This window comes from Ceratotherium simum, chromosome 9 (assembly GCF_057802395.1).
Source record: "Ceratotherium simum simum isolate JZ-2026a chromosome 9, ASM5780239v1, whole genome shotgun sequence".
NCBI lineage: Eukaryota > Metazoa > Chordata > Mammalia > Perissodactyla > Rhinocerotidae > Ceratotherium > Ceratotherium simum.
Genome location: NC_141908.1, coordinates 43689018 through 43713147, shown reverse-complemented (window position 1 = coordinate 43713147; position 24130 = coordinate 43689018). Strand labels below are relative to the sequence as shown.

Below are 24130 nucleotides of genomic sequence, written 5' to 3'. Positions count from 1 at the left end.
AATTTCAGCCAACATAAATTACATGGTATTTGTTTTGGAATGTATTCCTTGAACACAATGGGGAAATAAGATCAGATACATCTAAATACAAAGAGTTTTTCCCCAAAATTTTCCTTTAGAAGAGAGAACATATAAGTGACTTCTTCCAAAGTTTGTTTGGAGAAAGCAAATTAGTCAGAAATAACCATCATTAGTGTTAGTTTTGGATGATTATAGAAGTTACCTAAAATCTCTATATATTTTTTAAGGGGTCAAACACGTTTACTTATTATCTTTGGGACTAAAACTTCCTGATTGCATTAGATCCCATTTTACATAAATCTTATAGATCACTTTAAAAAGCAAGAGAGTCACTGATGACATTATAGAGGTCACATACTATAAAAATCCATTACTTAAAAAACAAACAGACAAAAATAACAACAGCAACAACAAAAATCTGAAACTTTCCTAATGTTATACAAAGAGGAACTTATAATTGGGATAAATATTCCAATGACAGCATTCTATATTGATTCAGGAACTCTCTGTATCAAATAAACTATCTGAACAAGAAGGTAAAACTTTCTAGGAAATCTTTCTAGAGGACAAAGATCCGACTCAATTGACAGCAAAAAAATTGATGTTGAAGATGCATAAGAAGCTTTTAAATAAAATTGTTTCATGGAATCTGAGAGTGGAAAATGTTCCTAAATTAAAATGCCATTTTCAGCATGTGGCATTAATTCATATCTGTAACTATATTTAAAAGAAACTCTGCAAAGATACATGATTTTTTCATCTATCATCTTAGAAGTTTATATCCAAAACGTTTTGTGGTTACATGTGCTAATTATGCAGTTTATGATACATAAAATTTGTGTGGATGATTGATTTTAAATATTTCACACTTAGAAGTTGAGTTATTGTCTTTAGCTGCTGTCCCCATTGTTTGAACAGCAGAAATGAAATTAGGAAGCTTGGGCCCACCCGTGGCTTAGTGGTTAAGTGCGCGCGCTCCGCTACTGGCGGCCCCGGGGTTCGGATCCCAGGCACACACTGACGCACTGCTTCTCCTGCCATGCTGAGGCCGCGTCCCACATACAGCAACTAGAAGGATGTGCAGCTATGACATACAACTATCTACTGGGGCTTTGGGGAAAAAAAAAAAAGAAATTAGGAAGCTTGCTCCACCAGATCTTTATCTAATTCTGTATTCTGTTGAGTACTGCTCATGATTAAGAACCTCAATAAATGTTAAATGGCAATATTGACTCTTGTACTCTACCTTTAAATATGCTTACCTTTGAGGCTTGTATTAAATATTTGTAATTTATTTATATTGGTATATATGTATTTCACAATTTAAAAAATTTTATTGCCTAAATATGTTTGTATATATTTATGGGTGTGTGTGTATCTGTTAGTATTAACGGTTTTAAGCTATTAGAAGAATTGGGCCCACACATTTATTCCCTGAATTTGTGTCAAGCAATAACTAAATGTATTATACCATATGCTTGAAATATTGGGAAGCACAAAATAATAGTTATAATATTCTTAAGAGAAATAGAAAAATAGGCCCCACCAACTATAGACCATGCTTTTAAATGTCTATCGTTAAATATTTTCTGAATATTTCACACAAGAATAGTGTTTATGAATGTGCCACAAAAGGTAGGCTTATGTACTGGAGGAATATGGATTAAGACTTATTCAAGAAGATGAGCCCTGAGAAGGAATTTAAAGAAACTGATTGACACTAATGAACAATGGTTCTAGGGGGGAAGATTCACAAGTGTTAGGAAAAGGGACTTACATCTGAAGGAATTCTCATAAGATTTTTTTTTTTTCTTTTTTTTAAAGAGCTTTATTGAGGTACAATTTACCATAAAATTCACCCACTTAAAGTGTACAATTAAGTGATTTTTGGTACCTTCAAAGTTGTACAAGCATTACCACAATCAATCTTAGAACATTTTCATCAACCCAAGAAGAAACTTGATACTCTTTCCTATCACCCTTCAAACCTCCCCACCTCCACCCCTAGCCCTAGGCAACCACTGATCTACTTTCTGACCATATTTGCACATTCTGGACATTTCATATATATGGAATCATATAGTATGGGGAGTTTTCTATTTGGCTTCTTTCATTCAGCCTAATGTTTTCAATGTTCATCCATCTTGCACCATGTATCAGTACTCTGTTTCTTTTTATGGCCAAATAATATTCCATTTTATGGATATATCACATTTTGTTTATCCATTCATCCATTGATAGACATTTGGGTTGTTTTCACCTTTTGGTTATTATGAATGATGCTGGTATGAATGTCCATATACAAGTTTTGCTTGGACATACGTTTTTATTTCTCTTGGGTTTATACCTAGTGATATATTGTGGAATTGCTAGGTCATATGGTAAATCTATGTTTAACTTTTTTTATTGATGTTTTAATGGTTTCTAACATTGTGAAATTTTGGGTTGTACATTTTTGTTTGTCCATCACCACATATATGACTCCCTTCACCCCTTGTGCCCACCCCCCACCCCCACTGCCCTGGTAACCACAGTCCAGTTTTCTCTGTCCATGTGTTGGTTTATATTCCACATATGAGTGAGATCATGCAGTGTTTGTCTTTCTCTTTCTGGCTTATTTCACTTAACATAATACGCTCCAGGCCCATCCATGTTGTTGCAAATGGGACGATTTTGTCTTTTTTATGGCTGAGTAGTATTCCATTGTATATATATACCACATTTTCTTAATCCAATCGTCAGTCGAGGGACACTTAGGTTGCTTCCACTTCTTGGCTATGGTGAATAATGCTGCAATGAACATAGGGGTGCATAAGCCTCTTTGGATTGTTGATTTCAGGTGCGTTGGATAGATTCCCAGTAGTGGGATGGCTGGATCATAGGGCATCTCTATTTTTAATTCTTTGAGGAATCTCCATACCGTTTTCCATAGAGGCTGCACTAATTTGCATTCCCACCAGCTGTGTATGAGAGTTCCTGTTTCTCCACATCCTCTCCAACATTTGTTGTTTTTTGTCTTGGTGATTATAGCCATTCTAACAGGCGTGAGGTGGTATCTTAGTGTTGTTTTGATTTGCATTTCCCTGATGATTAGTGATGTTGAGCATCTTTTCATGTGCCTATTGGCCATCTGTATATCTTCCTTGGAGAAGTGTCTGTTCATTTCCTCTGCCCATTTTTTGATCGGGTTGTTTGTTTTTTTGTTGTTCAATTGTGTGAGTTCTTTATATATTATGGAGATCAACCCCTTGTCAGATGTATGTTTTGCAAATATTCTCTCCCAGCTGGTTGGTTGTTTGTTCATCTTGATTCTGGTTTCATTTGTCTTATAAAAGCTCTTTAATCTGATAAAGTCCCACTTGTTTATTTTTTCTTTAGTTTCCCTAGTCTGGGTAGGCATGTCATCCGAAAAGATTCCTTTAAAACCAATGTCAAATAGTGTGTTGCCTATATTTTCTTCTATGAGTTTTATAGTTTCAGGTCTCACCTTCAGGTCTTTGATCCATTTTGAGTTAATTTTTGTGAATGGCGATAGCACATGGTCCACTTTCATTCTTTTGCATGTGGCTGTCCAGTTTTCCCAACACCATTTATTGAAGAGACTTTCTTTTCTCCATTGCATGTTCTTAGCACCTTTGTCGAAAATTAGCTGACCGTATATGTGTGGTTTTATTTCTGGGCTTTCAATTCTGTTCCATTGATCTGTGTGTCTGTTTTTGTACCAGTACCATGCTGTTTTGATTACTATTGCTTTGTAGTATGTGTTGAAGTCAGGAATTGTGATGCCTCCTGCTTTGTTCTTTTTTCTTAGGATTGCTTTAGCTATTCGGGGTCTTTTGTTGCCCCATATAAATTTTAGTATCCCTTTTTCTATTTCTGTGAAGAATGTCATTGGGATTCTGATTGGGATTGCATTGAATCTGTAGATTGCTTTAGGTAATATAGACATTTTAACTATGTTTATTCTTCCAATCCACGTGCATGGGATATCTTTCCATTTCTTTATGTCATCGTGGATTTCCCTCAATAATGTCTTGTAGTTCTCATTGTATAGGTCCTTCACCTCCTTGGTAAGATTTATTCCTAGGTATTTTATTCTTTTTGATGCAATTGTAAATGGTATCATATTTTTGAGCTCTATTTCTGTTAGTTCATTATTAGCATATAGAAATGCAACTGATTTTTGTAGATTGATTTTGTACCCTGCAACTTTGCTGTAGTTGTTGATTGTTTCTAACAGTTTTCCAACAGATTCTTTAGGGTTTTCTATATATACAATCATGTCATCTGCAAATAGTGAGAGTTTCACTTCTTCCTTACCTATTTGGATTCCTTTTATTCCTTTTTCTTGCCTAATTGCTCTGGCCAAAACCTCCAGTACTATGTTGAACAGGAGTGGTGAGAGTGGGCAGCCCTGCCTCGTTCCTGTTCTCAGAGGAATGGCTTTCAGTCTTTCCCCGTTGAGTATGATGTTAGCTGTGGGTTTGTCATATATGGCCTTTATTATGTTGAGGTACTTTCCTTCTATTCCCATTTTATTGAGAGTTTTTATCATAAATGGATCTTGTATCTTGTCAAATGCCTTCTCTGCGTCTATTGAGACGATCATGTGGTTTTTATTCTTTGTTTTGTTGATGTGATGTATCACGTTGACTGATTTGCGGATGTTGAACCATCCCTGCGTCTCTGGTATAAATCCCACTTGATCATGGTGTATGATCTTTTTAATATATTGTTGTATTCGGTTTGCCAATATTTTGTTGAGGATTTTTGCATCAATGTTCATCATCGATATTGGCCTGTAATTTTCTTTCTTTGTATTGTCTTTGTCTGGTTTTGGTATCAGGGTGATGTTGGCCTCATAGAATGATTCAGGAAGTGTTGCATCTTCCTCTATTTTTTGGAATAGTTTGAGGAGGATGGGTATTAAATCTTCTTTGAATGTTTGGTAAAATTCACTGGAGAAGCCATCTGGTCCTGGACTTTTATTTTTTGGGAGGTTTTTGATTACTATTTCAATCTCTTTACTTGTTATTGCTCTATTCAGATTCTCCATTTCTTCTTGGTTCAATTTTGGGAGGTTGTATAAGTCTAAGAATTTATCCATTTCTTCTAGATTGTCCAATTTGTTGGCATATAATTTCTCATAGTATTCTCTTAAAATCTTCTGTATTGCCATGGTATCCGTTGTAATTTCTCCTCTTTCATTTTTAATTTTATTTACTTGAGCCTTTTCTCTTTTTTCTTAGTAAGCCTGGCTAAGGGTTTGTCTATTTTGTTTATCTTCTCGAAGAACCAACTCTTTGTTTCATTAATCCTTTCTACTGTTTTTGGTCTCAATATCATTTATTTCTGCTCTGATTTTTATTATTTCTCTCCTTCTGCTGGCTTTGGGCTTTGTTTGTTCTTCTTTTTCTAGTTCTGTTAGGTGTAATTTAAGGTTGCCTATTAGGGCTTTTTCTTGTTTGTTAAGGTGGGCTTGTATCGCTATGAGTTTCCCTCTCAGGACCGCTTTTGCTGCATCCCATATGGTTTGATATGGTATGTTATCATTTTCGTTTGTTTCCAGATAGTTTTTGATTTCTCCTTTAATTTCATCAATGATCCATTGGTTGTTCAGTAGCATGTTGTTTAATCTCCACATTTTTGTCACTTTCCCAGTTTTTTTTTCCTGGTTCATTTCCAGTTTCATAGCCTTATGGTCTGAAAAGATGCTTGTTATGATTTCTTTTTTTTTTATTTTTTTTTATTTTTTTTATTTTTTTATTTTTATTTTATTTTATTTTTTTTTGTTTTTTGTTTTTTTTTTTCATTCAATAAATATTTTTTATTATGTGCCTTCTCTGTGTAAAACACTAAAGTAGGTAATAAATTTGCCTTTTTTTTTTTTTTTTTTTTTATCCCTTTCACCCTCCTCCCTCCCCCCTTCCCCTCTGGTAACCACCAATCCAATCTCTGTCCCTATGTGTTTCTTTATTGTTGTTATTATCTACTACTTAATGAAGGAAATCATACGGTATTTGACCTTCTCCCTCTGACTTATTTCACTTTGCATTATACCCTCAATGTCCATCCATGTTGTCACAAATGCCTGGATTTCATCGTTTCTTATGGCTGAGTAGTATTCCATTGTGTATATATACCACAGCTTCTTTATCCATTCGTCCCTTGATGGGCACTTAGGTTGATTCCAAGTCTTGGCTATTGTGAATAATGCTGCAATGAACACAGGGGTGCATGTACCTTTGCAAATTGGTGTTTTCAAGTTCTTTGGATAAATACCCAACAGTGGAATAGCTGGATCATACGGTAGTTCTATCCTTGATTTTTTGAGGAATCTCCATACTGTTTTCCATAGTGGCTGCACCAGTTTGCACTCCCACCAGCAGTGTATGAGAGTTCCCTTCTCTCCACATCCTCTCCAACACATGTTGTTTCCTGTCTTGTTAATTATAGCCATTCTGACGGGCGTGAGGTGATATCTCATTGTACTTTTGATTTGCATTTCCCTGATAGTTAATGATTTTGAACATCTTTTCATGTGCCTGTCGGCCATCTGTATATCTTCTTTGGAGAAATGTCTGTTCAGGTCTTTTGCCCATTTTTTAATTGGGTTGGTAGTTTTTTTGTTGTTGAGATGCATGAGTTCTTTATATATTTTGGAGATTAAGCCCTTATCAGATGTATGGTTTGCAAATATCTTCTCCCAATTGTTAGGTTGTCTTTTCGTTTTGTTGATGGTTTCCTTTGCTGTGCAGAAGCTTTTTAGTTTGATGTAGTCCCATTTGTTTATTTTTTCTATTGTTTCTCTTGCCCGGTCAGACGTGGTATTTGAAAAGATGTTGCTAAGACCGATGTCGAAGAGCGTACTGCCTATGTTTTCTTCTAGAAGTTTCAGAGTTTCAGGTCTTACATTCAAGTCTTTAATCCATTTGGAGTTAATTTTTGTGCATGGTGTAAGGTAAGGGTCTACTTTCATTTTTTTGCATGTGGCTGTCCAGTTTTCCCAACACCATTTGTTGAAGAGACTTTCTTTTCCCCATTGTATGTTCTTGGCTCCTTTGTCAAAGATTAGCTGTCCATAGATGTGTGGGTTTATTTCTGGGCTTTCGATTCTATTCCATTGATCTGTGTGTCTGTTTTTGTGCCAGTACCATGCTGTTTTGGTTACTATAGCTTTGTAGTATATTTTGAAATCAGGGAGTGTGATACCTCCAGCTTTGTTCTTTTTTCTCAGGATTCCTTTAGCTATTCGGGGTCTTTTGTTGTTCCATATAAATTTTAGGATTCTTTGTTCTATTTCTGTGAAAAATGTTGTTGGAACTTTGATAGGGATTGCATTGAATCTATAGATGGCTTTAGGAAGTATGGACATCTTAACTATGTTAATTCTTCCAATCCAAGAGCACGGAATATCTTTCCATTTCTTTGTGTCTTCTTCAATTTCTTTCAGCAATGTTTTATAGTTTTCGGTGTACAGATCTTTCACCTCTTTGGTTAAGTTTATTCCTAGGTATTTAATTCTTTTTGTTGCACTTGTAAATGGGATGGTATTCTTAATTTGTCTTTCTGCTACTTCGTTGTTAGTGTACAGAAATGCAACTGACTTTTGTATGTTGATTTTGTATCCTGCAACTTTACCATATTCGTTTATTACTTCTAAAAGTTTTCTGGTGGATTCTTTAGGGTTTTCTATATATAAAATCATGTCATCTGCAAATAGTGACAGTTTCACTTCTTCCTTTCCAATTTGGATCCCTTTTATTTCTTTCTCTTGCCTGATTGATCTGGCTAGGACTTCCAATACTATGTTAAATAGGAGTGGTGACAGTGGGCATCCTTGTCTGGTTCCTGTTCTTAGAGGGATAGCTTTCAGTTTTTCACCATTGAGGATGATATTAGCTGTGGGTTTCTCATATATGGTCTTTATTATGTTGAGGTACTTTCCTTCTATACCCATTTTATTCAGAGTTTTTATCATAAATGGATGCTGTATCTTGTCAAATGCTTTCTCTGCATCTATTGAGATGATCATGTGATTTTTGTTCTTCATTTTATTAATGTGGTGTATTACGTTGATTGATTTGCGAATGTTAAACCATCCCTGTATACCTGGAATGAATCCCACTTGATCATGGTGTATAATCTTTTTAACATATTGTTGTATGCCATTTGCTAGTATTTTGTTGAGAATTTTCGCATCGATGTTCATCAGTGATATTGGCCTGTAATTTTCTTTTTTTGTGTTGTCCTTGTCTGGTTTTGGTATCAGGGTAATGTCGGCCAGTAGAATGAGTTAGGAGCTTCCCCCTCCTCAATTTTTGGAAGAGTTTGAGAAGGATAGGTATTAAGTCTTCTTTGAATGTTTGGTAGAATTCCCCAGGGAAGCCGTCTGGTCCTGGACTTTTATTTTTGGGGAGGTTTTTGATTACTGTTTCGATCTCCTTACTGGTGATTGGTCTATTCAAATTCTCTACTTCTTCTTGATCCAGTTTTGGAAGGTTGTATGATTCTAAGAATTTATCCATTTCTTCCAGATTGTCGAATTGGTTGGCATATAGCTTTTCATAGTATTCTCTTATAATCGTTTGTATTTCTGAGGTGTCTGTTGTAACCTCTCCTCTTTCATTTCTGATTTTAATTATTTGTGCCTTCTCTCTTTTTTTCTTGGTGAGTCTAGCTAAAGGTTTGTCTATTTTGTTGATCTTTTCAAAGAACCAGCTCTTGGTTTTATTAATTTTTCTATTGTTTTTTTGGTCTCTATTTCATTTATTTCTGCTCTGATTTTTATTATTTCCCTTCTTCTACTGATTTTGGGCTTTGTTTGTTCTTCTTTTTCCAGTTCCTTTAGGTGCATTGTTAGATTGTTTATTTGAGATTTTTCTTGTTTGTTGAGATAGGCCTGTATCGCTATAAACTTCCCTCTTAGAACCGCTTTTGCTGTATCCCATAAATTCTGGCATGTCGTATTTTCATTTTCATTTGTCTCCAGGTATTTTTTGATTTCTTCTTTGATTTCTTCGTTAACCCAGTCGTTGTTCAGTAGCATTTTGTTTAATCTCCATGTATTTGTGGCTTTTCTGATTTTCTTCCTATAGTTGATTTCTAGTTTCATACCGTTGTGGTCAGAAAAGATGCTTGGTATTATTTCAATCTTCTTAAATTTATGGAGACTTGTTTGTGGCCTAATATGTGATCAATCCTGGAGAATGTTCCATGTGCATTTGAAAAGAACGTGTATTCTTCGGTTTTTGGATGGAATGCTCTGTATATATCTACTAGGTCCATCTGTTCTAGTGTGTCGTTTAAGGCCAATATTTCCTTATTGATCTTCTGTTTGGATGATCTATCCGTTGGTGTAAGTGGAGTGTTAAAGTCCCCTACTATTATTGTGTTACTGTCTATTTCTGTTTTTATGTCTGTTAATAATTGCTTTATATATTTAGGTGCACCTACATTGGGTGCGTAGATATTTACAAGTGTTATATCCTCTTGTTGGATTGTTCCCTTGATCATTATGTAATGCCCTTCTTTGTCTCTTTTTACAGTTTTTGTTTTAAAGTCTATTTTGTCTGATATGAGTACTGCTACCCCACCTTTCTTTTCATTGCCATTTGCGTGGAGTATCTTTTTCCATCCCTTCACCTTCAGTTTGTGAGTATCTTTAGGTCTGAAGTGTGTCTCTTGTATGCAGCATATATGTGGGTCTTGTTTTTTTATCCAGTCAGCCACCCTATGCCTTTTAATTGGAGCATTTAGTCCATTGACGTTTAAAGTAGCTATTGATAAGTATGTACTTACTGCCAGTTTTTAACTTTTTTTTTTTTTTCTCAGTGTTTTAGTAGTCCTTCTCTATTCCTTACTTCTTCTATACAGAATTGATGGTCACTTTAGTTTGACCTCTGTCTGAAAGCTGTACTCTTTAACTACCCTCCTCCCTCCTTTTATGTTTTTGATATCATATCTAACCTCTTTTTTGTGCATTTGTATCCATTACGTTCTAATCATGGAAATAGATAATTTTTCCTATTTGTGGTCTTCTCTTTTCCCCTTAAATCAGTCCCTTTAACATTTCTTGTAACACTGGTTTCTTGGTGACAAACTCCTTTAATTTTTGCTTATCTGGGAAAATTTTGATCTCTCCTTCCATTTTGAATGATAACCTTGCTGGGTAGAGTATCCTTGGCTGTAAGTTTTTTCCTTTTAGCACTTTAAATATATCATGCCATTCTCTTCTAGCCTGTAAGGTTTCTGCTGAGAAGTCAGCTGATAGCCTTATGGGGTTTCCTTTGTATGTAACTTGACATTCTCTTGCGGCTTTTAGGATTCTCTCTTTATCTTTAATGCTGGACATTTTGATTATGATGTGTCTTGGTGTGGGCCTCTTTGGGTTTATCTTGTTTGGGGCTCTCTGTGCCTCCTGTACCTGGATGTCTGTCTCCTTCCTTAGGTTAGGGAAGTTTTCATCTATTATTTCTTGAAATAGATTCTCTGCCCCCTTGTCTCGCTCTTCTCCTTCCGGGACACCTATAACACGGATGTTAGTGCGCTTGATGTTGTCCCAGAGGTCCCTTAGACTGTCCTCACTCTTTTTAATTCTTTTCTCTTTTACCTGTTCACCTTGGGTAATTTCTTCTAGTCTTTCTTCCAGCTCACAGATCCGTTCTTCTGTATCCTCTACTCTGCTTTTGAGTCCCTCTAAAGAATTTTTCATTTCCAGTATTGTATTCGTCATTTCTGATTGGTTCTTTTTTATATCTTCCATTTCTTTATTGACATTCTCACTGAGTTCATCTATTCTTCTCCCCAGATCAGTGAGCATCCTTAACACTTAGTTTGAACTGTCAGGTAGGTTGCTCATTTCTGTTTCACTTAGTTCCTTTTCTGGGGTTTTGTCCTGTTCCCTTACTTGGAATGTACTCTTTTGCCTCCTCATTTTGCCTCTTTCCCTGTGCTTGTGTCTACGTATTAGGTAGGTCAGCTACGTCTCCTGCTCTTGGATAGGTGACCTTATGTAAGTGATGCCTTAGGAAGCTTCCAGTGTGCTTCCCTCAATTCTCAATGTTCCAGGGGTGGCCCCTATGTGGGCTACGTGTGTCTTTCTATTGTGGCCTGTTAGCTCTCCCTATAGGCTCCCAGGGAGGCTGAGTTATGCTCCTGGCCAGCTGTTGTTATGCTCAGCTGCTTGTAGTTGTTGTGGGCCCTTCAGTCTCTTTATCAGGTGTGGGGAGCCCCAGCACAGTTGGCTGTAAGTTCTAATACCACATTTGTGTTGCAGTATTTCTTTTAAGTGAGTAGGCCCCCAGCGTGGCAGGTTGTTAGGCTCAGGGCCTTACAATTGCTGTAAGCCTCTAGCCTATTAGGTCTCTTGTCAGCTCTCTGAGGATTGCAGCTGGGTGGGACTGGCCTCAGGCACAGGAGCACCCAATTGTTTCAGGCTTTGGAAGGTGGGGCAAACCTCCTACGTAGGTCTTTGAGAAGCACAAGTCTTCTGCAGCTGACAAGCCCTGTTGCCCACAGGTCCACACACACAGTCAACACAGTCCTGCCCCGTGTGAGTGCCCCGACCTCCCCAAGAGGACCCAGTCTCACCACGGCGGGAGCCCCACACACTCCGCCACCACCCCACACTCTCCACCCACTCCTTGTGCACACCCTGCCCGCTCAAGTCGGCTCAGTTGCCAGGCTGCGGAGAATCCAGCCACCAATCTATGCAGGCCCACACGTTGCCTGAGGGCTTGTTGTTGGGTGGGGCCAGTCTCTAGGGTGGGCTGCCTGCCCTGGCTGAGCTGGATTAAATCGGTGCTCTAGTGGGTGGAGCAGCCCCTGGGCTAGCAGGCCCCAGGGAGAACTCCAATGGCGTCTGTGTCAGCACGCTCACACCAGGCCACAACAATGGCCGCCACCAATGTCCCAGTCCCTGGAGAGGTTTCACCCCTCACCGAGATGCACTCAGGGCCTATTAGGTGAGTCTCTTTTCACCCCAGCACTGTGCACCTTTCTTTCTGGTGATTTTAGGTTGCTTTGTGGAACGGGTGAGTTTGTGTGCGGGCCCTTTAAGAGCCAGTTTTAGTTTCTTTGTGAACCGGGTTTTCTGGGGCTGCTCCCCAATGCTTTAGTAGCAGGCAAAGTCAGATATTATGCCACTGGTCTCGATTGTGCTGGGTCCACAAAATGCCCGCAGCGGGGGCGCTCCCTGGCTCAGGGCCCTGCGCCTCCAAGGAGGCTGCGTACCTGTGAGCTGCTCCCGGCGGCCGTGACGCTGGCGGCTTGTGCAGGCGGCGGTTTTCCTCTCCGGAAGGGGGTCTCTGCCTCTTCCACCTCAGCTAGGATTGTCCGTTGTTGCAGGAGTTCCTCTTATCCAGTTTTCAGTTCTGTCTCAGGGGCAATCCTTCCACGAGTAGTTGTAAATTGGCTGTGTCCACGGGAGGAGGTGAGTTCAGAGTCTGCCTACGCCGCCATCTTGTCTCCTCTCCTCGCTTGTTATGATTTCAATCTTCTTAAATTTATTGAGGCTTGCTTTGTTTCCCAACATATGGTCTATCCTAGAGAATGTTCCATGTGCGCTTGAGAAGAATGTGTAGTCAGCTGTTTTTGGGTGGAGTGCTCTGTATATGTCTACTAGGTCCATCTCGTCCAGTTTTTCATTTAAGTCTAATATTTCTTTATTAACTTTTTGTCTGGATGATCTATCCATTGCTGTAAGTGGGGTGTTAAGATCCCCTACTATTATTGTGTTGTTGTTGATTTCTCCTTTTAGGTTTGTTAATAGTTGTTTTCTCATAAGATTTTTAAATGATAGATGATGAGACTTGTTTGGCTGGCTGGAGAGATGAGAAAAAGTAGCTCTGTGTGTGCATGTGTATACACCAGTGTCTTGGAATTAAGACGGGGATGGAATTGAATATCAAATTAAGAATTTATATTTAAACTAATACACAATGGGATGTTCACTGAACATGCAGATTGAAAGAAAATACTCTATAGAAATAGTGGTGACATGAAAATGGCCTTTCAGTAAAATGATCCTTGTAACTGTGTATGTGATGCATGTGATGAAATCAGTAAGAAATCAGATTCTTGGTGGCTTAGCGGTTAAATGCACGCGCTGCGCTACTGGCAGTCCGGTTCGGATCCCGGGCATGCACCAACCCACCACTTCTCCAGCCATGCTGACACCGTGTCCCACATACAGCAACTAGAAGGATGTGCAACTATGACATACAACTATCTACTGGGGCTTTGGGGAAGGAAATAAAAGGAGGAGGATTGGCAACAGATGTTAGCGCAGAGCCAGTCTTCCTCAGCAAAAAGAGGAGGATTAGCACGGATGTTTGCTCAGGACTGATCTCCCTCACAAAAAAAAAAAAAAAAAAAAAAGAAATCAGATTCTAGGCAAACCAGAATAGGGAGATGGTTATGTTAGTGCAGAGAAGGAGTCCATTCATGAAACGATAAGAAAAGGAATACATGCATGATGTCCCTCTCAGAGAAAAGTGGGGACCATATATATACAAATTATCAATATAGTAGGGATACCTAGAGGTTTAATTTGTGGTTACTAATTATATAAAAATATCCATTGGTAACCTCCAAATTTGCATTTTTCTTTAAATTAAGAAAACTCCATTCCCCATTTCATTACCAGATTTGTAAGAAAAAAAATTAGATACAAAATTAGGAGGGATGAGTTATATGAATCAGTCTCAGAGATATGAGACAGAAAATGCTTAAACACAAACTCTGACTTCTAAGAGACTGGTCCATAGTGCCACCTTGTGTTGATGATCCGGTTTTTCTGTTTTGTGTTTTGTTTTGTTTTGTTGTCAAAAACTAATTTTCTTGGTGCTAAACTACATGCAGAAGTAAATCCGAATAATTTTGCCCTAATCTCAAGTTAGTGAAGTACTGAAATACGTAGCAAATAAATATTTTTAAATAATCTTGTCCATTAGTCAATTTTTCTGCTCACTCTGTTGCAAATTAGTGTATTCTTTTTTTATTAAAATGTGGTCAATCCACTGGGGCCATGAAAAGGAGTATTGGGAACAGAGAGATTCCATACTGAATAGAAGGGTAGAACTGAACAACGCATGGTTCCTTTAAAGTAATTGTAATCTAAGAATGTACATGACAAGGGTATCTACATTCTAATGTAACTACAGTTAATTTGCATTGGTTGGTTTCCATTTTTTTACATCTATCTTTAAAATGAATACAAATTACTAATATTTTAATAGATAAAGTTTTGTGAATTCATTGTTTTGGGAATAATTGAAATAGGAACTGATCAAATCTTTCTTTAGCAAGTCTTTTTATTATATCTAAGCCTTCATTATTTGAACTAACTGTTGATTACTCTTTCTAATCACCAGCCAAATTGGATCTCCTTCCATTAATTACTGGAAAGCCAGTAGATAAAATGCTTGGGGAAGATAATTTTGACAATAAACTACAAGCCTTATTTCTAAAGCTAGTATCCAAAATTGTGTCTCAGCCTACAAGTCTTTGGTTGCTTTCAACTGAATATTACTTTTTTCCTAGAGAATCACAGTAGCTGTTTCTTTCCTAGCTTCCATTGTCTCAATGACTGATTCATTTAAGAGAAAATAAGCTTGAATTGGCTTTTTGTACTTTCCTTTTCCTCCTGTCGAATGACTTTAATGTTCTTAAATACAGCCTGGTATTAAATTAGAAAATAAAGATAGCATACATAATTTATTTAGAGTGTTGTCTACCAAGGTACTAGACATATCCCCGAAATAAAAGTAGAATTCTCAAATTCCAACTTATTCAACTCAGTATAACTTCTTAATTAAAAACTTAGACCTACCAACCTGCCTCTGCAGATTTTATTATAATGAAACAAAAGATTTAGTGTGTTTATATATATACATAAATATTTATATTTATATGTAAACATTAATGTATGTTTCAAGTATACACAATTTATATATATATGGTATATATGTATAAATCTACTGAAAACTTTGTATTTCCTATGATTGTGGGATGTGCTGATAATGGTATTATACATTCTATATGTATTCTATGGTATTGGTAATAAAATTCTTTGTGTCCAATAGTAAATAACTAATGCAAATTATTTACCTATTAAGAATAATTTTAGATTCTATGTAAATTTTGCTATAGGCAGCCTTCTTCCTTTCTAGCACTCAAGTCAAAAAATTTTCATTTCTAGAGAGTTTGAGTATATTAATTAAAATTTCATACTCTTATGACCAATTCAACAATGTGCTTAATTATTGTCAAAGAATCTCAGCTCTTATAAAAACACATTTCTTAAATGACAAACAAGGAATTTGTCACCAGCAATTATTCAGGACGTCATTTCTTTCCTTTTCATCATAAACATTCTATCATTCCTTTGCAGAAAGCATATTTTTGTCTATTTGAAGTGCATTATTTTTAGGAGGAAAGCTGCTCAATAGATTAGGGAATTTGAGCTAGCCAGTGGAGAACTTAACTACATAAGCCCACTACACCTAATTATAAAAGATGAAGGTTTTAAAATTTGCATAATTGCAACTATTGGTAGGGGTCGGTAACATATTTGCATTATCTACTTATGTTCCATACCAACACTTTTAAGCACCACTTAGAAAAAAAAGTCTGCTAAGTCAGATGCTTGTAGGTGTCAGAACATTGTAACCTAAAATGCAGGGAATGCCTTTTTCTACCCACACCCCTGGGTTCTGACAGCTTTCTAAAATCAATTTCTAGGTTTTGGTATTATTTCATCTTCTGAATTTTGAAAAAAGCAGTCTTTCTATCCATAGCTGCATGCAGCAAAAGAAATGCCTGGTGCCTTTAAACCAAGTCCCAAGTACTCATTTATTTCTTGTGCAAATAATCATTCCATTTGCTATAATTCATAATAAATAATATTTACAAAAATGGCATTCACAGAATAAAAGCACAGAGAATAGTGGCTGGTTATAAAAATTTCCCTTGTCTACCCAATAATACAAGCACATTTAGTTCTTGTTAGAAAATATTGGCTTAATATCTCTTAAATATAATATTTAGATTTGATATTTATGTCTTATGCACAGGAATTAGAAAAGTTTTCTACATACAATTAGAATACTCCAAAGAAAGGAAATTTATCTGTCCTCAGAACACTGGTTTTCACCTTCTATACTGAAGCATTTTCCCCTAAATTCCTATTTTGATTTTTTGTTTGCTCATTTTTATTAAGTTCTATACTGCTAGCTATTCTTTATAACTGGTGTTTGCATTTCAATCTACATAAATATAAAAATGCTAGAAAAACATAATTTTTAGTTTTCCTATTTCTCTTGCATCAGCTTTCGCAGAAAATAAGTAGCAATAGCTATAAAAATATTTTTGATGAAAGAGGGTAGCTTACATTACACTTAGATAAATGACAGTCATCTAATTAATGCTTCCATTGTGGTTTTGTCTACCGTGTTTTTGGTAGTCTCTTCGTTTCTCAACGTTTTCTTCTCAAAATGCTCTTTTCTTGTCTCATAGCATAGTTTTTAATATTTAGTTGAAGGTGAGTATTTCGGTTTATTTTAGTAAATCTATTTTGGTAATTTATCTGTCCTCAGAACACTGGTTTTCACCTTCTATACTGAAGCATTTTCCCCTAAATTCCTATTTTGATTTTTTGTTTGCTCGTTTTTATTAAGTTCTATACTGCTAGCTATTCTTTATAACTGGTGTAATAATGTTTAGCTTTTATTACAATACTCTAGGCTCTGCTCACTTCCTATTTGATGTTCCCACTATGGCTATAGTAGCACGTTGCAGAGCAGGTAGTCGGTATTAGTTGAGTAAGTGAAGAAATAAATGAAATGCACTCGGTATTATTTTAAGGACAACTAATCTTTACTAGTAAAAAAATGTTGAAGTGGTGATCTATCATATTAACTAGATTATTAAGGTTCTGCCATGAAGGTATTATCCATAAAATATAGTTGTAATTTTGTGGGAAGGAGGCAGAGTGGAAGAGTGGAAAAACCATGGACTATATAGTCAGAAAAAGCAGGTTTAAATCCAGGTTTAATTCCTATAAGCTCTATAAACTTGGGCAAGTTGTTGAACTTCTCTGAGCTTCAGGTTCCTCTTCTATAAAATAGGGGCAAAATATCTCTTTTATTGGGTTTTAATGAGAATTAAAAATAATATATGTAAAGTGCCTGGACTTTGCACATAGGAGCTATCACATTAATGGTAGCTGTTATCATCATGATTTTTATTAGCAAATTTTCAAAACTGATTTATCAATCCCCCTGTCCATTTTTGAATTCAATTATTTCAGATGTTATTTAGATATTTAAACAAGAGCAGCTACAAAAAGATGTTCATTTCTCTAAGATACAGGGATTCTTTTAGCCTCCAAAGTATAAAGGCCCTTATGATGAATGCATGACTTGCTGGGGCACCACCCATGATCCTGGTCTCCATACACTTAACTATTTTCATGTAGACTGAAGAACACTTGCTGAAGATTAGATGAGTCATTTTCCTAAATGTCTCTGCCTATGATGGGAAATTTCCCCTCTCTGTTCTCTATCCTCTTGAAATCTGGCATAGGCTCCTCTTGTACCAGGAGAATGTTTATACGGGGTGGGAAGGAAGAACAGAGCACAGCATAAAGGTGAATTCTACCAAGTATCAATCTCCACATATTTAATTCAAAACGTACGATGTCCAGGGCACTAACACAATTGCAAACTTCCATTCTCTAATACACAGAGTCAGAGGGGACACATTATTTCCTTGAATGTGACTTTTTGGAAAATTTCTTAATATAAATTTAACATAAAAAATTATCATAGTCATGCAAAGAAACAGATAAGAAGACTAAAACCATAGAATCTTAAATCTAAAAATGACCGTTATTAGAAATCATTTTATAGATGAGAAAACAATTCTCAAGGGATTGGTGATTTCCTTCAGCTAATTTGCTAAAATAAGAGTAGGGGGCGGCGGCCCCGTGGCTTAGCGGTTGAGTGCACACACTCTGTTACCGGAGGCCCGGGTTCGGATCCCAGGCACGCATGGACACACCACTTGTCCGGCCATGTTGAGGCGGCGTCCCACATACAGCAACTAGAAGGATGTGTAACTATGACATACAACTATCTACTGGGGCTTTGGGGAGAAAAAGGAGGAGGATTGGCAATAGATGTTACCTCAGAGCTGGTCTTCCTCAGCAAAAGGGGAGGATTGGCGTGGATGTGAGCTCAGGGTTGATCTCCCTCACAAAAAAAAAAAAAAAGAGTGGTGATGCCAGGATTGGAATTCAAGTCTTCCTGTCTACTGTGATAGGTGTCTTTTGCCATACTATGTTTAAGCATTTACCTGTGAAGCTCTAGGTAAATTACCTGGAGCTCCATTACCTCCAGGAACACTGTGACTTGAGACAGCTAGTAAGTCACTCGAGAGAAGTCCAGCTGAGATCTAGCCATCTCTGAAGTCTCTCTTGGCCTCTATGTTACTGGACATGCTACTTGTGTCTTGTCTCCCAGCAGATTCACATGCAACATTAATGATGCAACATTATGTGTGAGTATTTAGTATGATTCCTTGGTATTTGGAAGTTTCTAAAAGGGAATATTTTAATTCTAGCTTATACAAGAAAATGTGTCATTCTTGGCAAGCTCAATGTTTAAACAGATATAAAGACATAGAAACAATTTAGAAAAGGGAGACTGTAAAAAAAGAAAAAGGCATTTTATTTCCACAATGATTCATGCTTTGTAGAGTAAGGGTCTAGACAGTCAAATAGTCAATTTTTTTTACTATACAAATGTAACCAGAAGATAATTTATTCAGTCACAATGCGATATTCATAAAAAAATCAAAATAACATTTGCTTACAAATCAAATATTACAAGAACATACGTTTTCTCTAATTAAAATTGGCTGTGGTATGCCAGCAATTCTCAATAATCAAAATTGTGCAGAATTGAGGTGGTTTTAGCTGGCTCCTCCTGAATGCATACATTTACTTCACACTTCTAGTAAATATCGAGATTTTTCGCTTGCACTGCCCAGGTTCCCTTCAGTTGCTGCTCTCCTGAGGTAACTTCCAAGCCCGGCATTTTCTGTAACTTGATTCCTCAGCACTTTCCAGGAAAGAAGGGTATCAATGAGTTTTATTGTTAACTCCTTCATAATAGGAGAAAGCCTTTTCATCACTTTCAGCTTTTTCAGTCATAGAAATAAAAAGAGAGTGTATAACCACATTTCCTTTTACAAAGTTAGAATATCACCACTAAATATAATAAAAATCTATGCTCAGATTTCTCTGAGCGAGCAACAAAGATTTGTGTATGTGCGTGTGTGAGCATGTGTGTATGTGTATGCGTAGGTGCTTCTTATATTTCCTGTCATATCCTCACCTTGATAATAATGATAGTGTATGGCTCTGCATGAGTGTTTTTCTCACTGCGGATTTTGATTTGCTGGTTTTTGAACTCCTGACAAATTTGGTGACACTGTGGCTGATCCACTTTATCCCCGCTTTGTTTGGGCCTGGTCTTGCTCTCCGAGGCTCCACTTCCCCATTTTTATGGACTTCAGGAAAAGGTTCATTAGGCCTGATCTCTCTGTCTTTTTTCTTCCTCCCCTTTCTTCTCTCTCCTCCACGCTGGACTCTGGGGCTCTTTATTCCTCCAGTCCCCTGTAGGTTAAGCCTAAGCTCTTATCCTCTCTTCTCTTTAACTCACAGTCAGCACTGGCATCTGTATTCCGTAACCCTCCATATGAATAAATAAAAGCAGGTACCAGCCTCCCAAATCTCCAGGTCTGGCCAGACAAACAGCTTGAGACACAGCTCCTGTCACATTTCATGTCACCTTGGAGCAAAAACTCCCCAATGCCATTGAGATGCATCTGACTGTAACTTTAATTCCCTGGTGTTTAAGTTTGCCAGACTCCCACAAATCTATACATAACCTACAATAATTAACATCTAAAGAAAGACAAATTATGGACATCAATGATGCACCAAGGCAGAAGGAATGACTGTATCTGAGCATAGGATAATTAAGGGTTTCTGTGGAGATCTTTATGCTTTTCGGAGGGTCTGATCCGTCAGTAGACGACTAGGGTCAGTTTTAACAGTTGGATAGGCAATTTGCATTTGCCAAGATTTTTCACTCCACATTCTGTATATCCGTGATTCTTATTCTTTATAGAAATTCTGCATTTTTCAAGTAGTATGTTCCTTTGAAATTACTACAAAATGATTATTGTCTGAAAATGAAACTCGCGAAGGGAAGGCCTAGTACTCCAGGCTCTTGTGAAGTTTTGTTTTCGCTTCTGTTTTTAAACTTGAAGTTTAAACAAAGTTGAGCTATTCGCATTATCAGTTCACAAAACATTATATCCTGGGTATATGTGAGTCCCCTATCTTGGTGAGTTGGTTCGTTGTTGATTTGTTTATTTTTTTAAATTATTTTTTATCCCTGTTCCCTGACCACACTCATCACTCCCTGAATGGGCAAGGATTGGAATGTGTATCTTTTTATTATATTGTGTTCTTGAAAAATGTATATTGCATTATGTGCATATATTTTAACATAAATGATATTGTTATATAACTCTTTCTGTTTCCTACTTTTGTCTTCTGTGTTTTTAGTACCCATCCTTGTTCTTAGGTATACTACTAGTGCATTGTTAACTGTTCCACAATGCTCATGGCATGTACCTACCACCCTTTGCCTATTCATTAGAGATTGGAGCCTCACTTCTGAGTCAAGAAAAGCAGACAAATATCCTAAAGTTTGTTTTCTCTTTTTTTGCTTGCTCTTGGAGTATTTTCTGTGTCTGTGCTGGGTGAAGGGGATATAATGACCTAATTTAAAGAAGGAAACAAAGGGAAAAGGATGTGATCAGAATTGTAAATCATTTAGTATAAACAGGGTTAAGGTTAGGTGTTTAAATTCAACACTGTACAGTAGTAGAGTCCACAGGCTTACATCTGCTCAGACTTGCTGGGTTCTAATCTTGGCTGGTCTACTTACCAACTCTGTAACTGAGGTAAGTTACTTAAATCCTTTGAGCATCAGTTTCTTCATTTGTAATATGGGTATAAAAATAATACATTTCTCATACCAATCCAGATAGGCTATATTATGCTACTAACAAACCCCCAAATCCCAAGGGATTAAAATCACAGAAGATATTTCTTGCTCATGTTATGTGTCTCTCAGTGTCCGCTGGGGCCTCTGCTCCATGTTGCTTTCTTCCTCACTGCAGGGCCTCGGTTGATGGAGTGACCACCATCCAGATTTCTGGTTGCTGAGACAGAGGGAAAAGAAAGCTCTGGAGACTCACACAGGGGATTAGATACTCAGCCCACAGGTAATAATTGTACTTCTGCTCACAAGTTCCTGGCTATAACTGGTCATATGATCCTACTCAACCCCAGGAGGTCATAAAGGGAAATCTCACTAAATGCTCAGAAGTTGGAGACGAGCCTGAAATATTCAGTGAACATCCTTAATGATTACCATATGCTTCATATAGTTCTTGTAAGGATAAATGAGGTTACTTCTTATCAAGTGGTTAGTACAATACCTAGAGCAAGGAGACACTGAATAAATATTAGCTGTTATTTTACAGTCTTTAGTAAGATATATAACGCCTTTCATGCTTTCCCGACCCTCTCCAGTTAAACACTGCATTTTATTAGTTCCAAATCTTCCTTTTTTCCCCACGTCTCGTTAGAAAAATATGCCAACACTTCCTTCGTGTTTCAGGTGAGCAGTCTTTCAGTACCTTGATCCTCATTCCATTTCTTTTGGCTTTCCTAGCCGCTGACTCCTTGTCAATTCTGCCATTATAACTAGCATTATGACTATATCTTGTCCCTTGTACCTATTTGCCTTACTGGTCTTGGTGACAATTGGCTCACAGCTGTCTTTTTGTTGTTGTTAGTGTTGTTGAGTCATTTCGGACTCCTAGTGACCTTGTGAACAGCAGAGCACAACCCTGCCCAGTCTTTTTGTGCTATTCTCTCACCTTCCAGTGCTATATCAGACAATGCTCCACAGCCATTTGTAGGGTTTTCATGGCCATTTTTTTTGGAAGTGGATGGCTAGGTCCTTCTTCCTAGTCTGTCTTAGTTGGGAAGTTCTGCTGAAATCTGTCCACCATGGGCAACTCTTCTGGTATTTGAAATACTGGTGGCATAGCTTTCAGCATCACAGCAACACATAGCTGAGAGACGGATGGTGTGGTTCCCAGACCAGGGAATGAACAGGGACCATGGCAATGAGAGCTGTCTTTACTATGGCTTTATTTATATGTTTTGTCATATAAATAAAATTATTGTCTAAACTAGCACTTTTTTAAGAGTAAAAGGGGGGCAATAAGTCAAAACTGGGACTGTCTCAGGGAAACTGGGATGGATGGTCAGTTCACTTTGTCCATTTCAGCAACAAATTAATGGGCTGCTTTAATAGCTTCCTACGGGCCCTTTATTCCATATGGTGCCATCTCACTAGGCTCGTCCTAGCCTTGAGGATTTTCCCATTTTTCAAGACCCCTCGAGCATCGCTTTTCCTGGGCACCCTTTCTCAACTCCCTCCTTCTCCAGAGTTAATACATTCTTCCTTTGTGTTCCTAAAGAAACAGGAGTATACTACAAGTTGTACGAAAATTATTTATTTACCTGTCTATCTCGTAAAGCTATGAGGTCCTTGAACACAGGGATCTAATTTCATTCATCTTTGTATCCCCAGGAACCTGCAGAGTCCTGACACACGGTAGGCAATCAATGTTTGTTGCACGGATGAATGCAGTCCTAGAAATGTAATACCTTAATTAAGGAGACCAAATCTTTAGTGGGTTGGGAAGTGGGTATTTCAGGCATTGTGGGAGGACAGCTGGAGACAGATTTTGAGGAAGAAGGTATTTCAGTATTGTCCTAAGATTTCGTGTCAATCAACTTTTTTGTTTACATTCAAATGCTGATTCTTACTGATTTGTAGTATTTGGAGTCATTAGTTTATAGGAATTACAGTGCTTTAGTAGTATCTCTATGGGTTAGTTTTAGATATTCTACAACTGCAGATATTTTATTAATAATAGTAGTACCGATAATGATATAAATCTTTAGAGGATTTAGGCCCTTAAAATACCTGGCATTTTTGTTTAATTGAAAAAAATAAATAAAAAGCCCCCAATCCCATCACTGACAGAATTTAGCAGGTGTCCTGAAAAATCCTTCCCACAGAGTCTGGCGGCAAAACTTTTTAAAAGGCCAAAATTCGCACGACAGTTCCATGGCCTCTAGAACTCTCATAGGGATCCACTTTCTTTACATTATGCCCCCTTTTTGTTCCCAGCCAGGGCATTTCATTATTGCAAGAGCCTCCTCAATGGCTTCCCTAATTCTAGTCTCTTGCACCTCCCATCCATGCACCTACAGTCATGTGGCCAGTGACTGCAAAATAGTAGTTAGATCATCTGACTCCTTTTATCAAAAATTATTAATCAAGTGGATCCTTATGATCTGAAGATTAAAGGACAGTATGTCCATTCAAAATCCCTCATCAATTAGGCCTAACACCTTCCCAGACTCAAGACCTCCTGCTATTCACCCTAATTCCTACTCTTCAGTTACACGATTTCCTGCCTGAATATACTGTGTACTTGCACAATTGTGTGTCTTTTTTTAATGTTTTTTTCTTCCTTCCCTCTTCCTTCTAAAAGACTCTAATTTTTCAATATCTAACTTAAAGAGCACACTTTCCTTCCATTTCATTGCCATATGTTTTCTATTTTCCCTTAGTTTGTTTTTATGTCTCCAATTGATTTTAAGTTCCTTGACAAGAACTTTCACGTCCTATTCATATTTATTCCTTTTAGCATCTACTTAAACTCCTGTAAATTGTAGTTACTGGTTTTAAAATTTAATTGAGTTAATTATGTAAAATAGCCTATTGCATTAAAGTTCCAGTTCTAAACAAAGACATAATTCATTACTGTCAGATTTAGGGGATAAACTGGACTTGCACAAGAGTTTCATCTTTCTCAGATGATTTTGCCCGGGTCTATATTTGTGAGCTGAGGACAATCTCTCTTATTTCTTGATTTCATT

The 24130-nt window shown here is 37.3% G+C and overlaps 1 long non-coding RNA gene across 3 annotated transcripts in view; it reads left to right on the top strand.

Annotated features, from left to right (window-relative positions):
- The first annotated feature begins 11828 nt into the window (after nucleotides 1–11828).
- Nucleotides 11829–24130, top strand: part of LOC147916285 (uncharacterized) — a 108043-nt gene continuing 95741 nt past the window's right edge. For 2 of the 3 annotated variants that reach the window (XR_015553210.1, XR_015553209.1), the window contains exons 1-3: nucleotides 11836–11987; nucleotides 21283–21387; nucleotides 22770–22793. This is a non-coding gene — a long non-coding RNA (uncharacterized LOC147916285). Of the gene's footprint in view, nucleotides 11988–21282; nucleotides 21388–22769; nucleotides 22794–24130 lie in introns of all 3 variants that reach the window. The other variant, XR_015553211.1, reaches the window with a different exon arrangement.